Source organism: Oryctolagus cuniculus, chromosome 15 (genome assembly GCF_051225735.1).
Source record: "Oryctolagus cuniculus isolate XC-2025 breed Fujian yellow rabbit chromosome 15, ASM5122573v1, whole genome shotgun sequence".
NCBI classification, from domain to species: Eukaryota; Metazoa; Chordata; class Mammalia; order Lagomorpha; family Leporidae; genus Oryctolagus; species Oryctolagus cuniculus.
This window is the reverse complement of record NC_142881.1, coordinates 87,705,380-87,706,918: the sequence shown is the minus strand read 5'-3', so window position 1 is coordinate 87,706,918 and position 1,539 is coordinate 87,705,380.

Here is a 1,539-nt window from a genome sequence, read left to right as displayed (position 1 = left end):
GAGGGAGATAGATAGAGAGAGATAGAGAGAGAGGGAGATAGATAGATATAGATATATGATAGATAGATATAGAAAGATAGAGATAGATAGATAGATAGATAGATAGATAGATAGATATAGATAGGTAGGTAGGTAGGTAGGTAGGTAGAAATATATAGAGAAAAGGAGATAGAAATACAGAGAGAGGGAGATAGATAGATACAGATATATGATAGATAGATAGATAGATAGATATAGAAAGATAGATAGATATAGAAAGATAGATAGATAGATAGATAGATAGATAGATAGATAGAGATAGATAGATAGATAGATAAGACTTAATTGAAATTTTGAGAGACTGTGCTTCAGGGAACCCACAGAAGCAATACAAATATCTGTATTTTTAATTTTAGTTTTTCATACGTACAATGCACTTTGTAGATATAATTCTATGAACATAATGATATTCCCTCTCTCCCCCACTTCTTCCTACCTGCTTTCCGTCTCCTTTTTTTCTTTTTCTTTTTTGTTAGTTTTTTCAGATAACATATTTTAAATTCACATTTCAGTAAAAAGAGTTAATACTTAACTGGATAACAAGTTTAACAAGCAAAAAGTCCTGGTTAAGTGGGAATACAGACAATGGATATAAGCAATAACTGAACAGAAAAATGACCATTTCACCTATATGCAGTAAATTTTGAAATAATCAAATCATAAATCTGAATTTAGGCCGACACCACGGCTCAATAGGCTAATCCTCCACCTGCAGCGCCAGCACACCGGGTTTTAGTCCTGGTCGGTGCGCCAGATTCTGTCCCGGTTGCCCCTCTTCCAGGCCAGCTCTCTGCTGTGGCCCAGGAGTGCAGTGGAGGATGGTCCAAGTCCTTGGGCCCTGCACCCTCATGGGAGACCAGGAGAAGCACCTGGTTCCTGGCTTCAGATCAGCGCGGTGCGCCAGCCACAGCAGCCATTGGAAGGTGAACAAACGGTAAAGGAAGACCTTTCTCTCTGTCTCTCTCACTGTCCACTCTGCCTCTCAAAAAAAAAAAAAAATCTGATTTTAAAAAATTGTATCCAAGGTTGTAAAGATCACCTATAACTCAATGATAAAATAAGTAGCTTATTTTTAAATAGGCCAAATATTTGAATATATAGTCTCCAAAGATACAAAAATGGCCGATAAGCATGTATAATACCATCAGCCATTAGGGAAATGCAAATAAAAACCATGGTGCAATTCTATTTCACAGATAATACAAAGCATTGGCAAGAATCCAGCTCTCTGCTGATGCACCTGGGAAAGCAATAGAAGATGGCCCAAGTCCTTGGCCCTTGCACCCGTGTGGGAGACCCAGAAAAAGAAGTTCCTGGCTCCTGGTTTCAGATAGGTGCAGCTCCAGCTGTTGCAGACATCTGGGGAGCGAACCAGCAGATGGAAGACCTCTCTCTCTCTCTCTCTCTCTCTCTCTCTCTCTCCCCCCTCCCTTTCTCTCTCTCTCTCTCTCTGCCTCTCTGTAACTCTGCCCTTCAAATAAATTGCTTTAAAAAATGAAA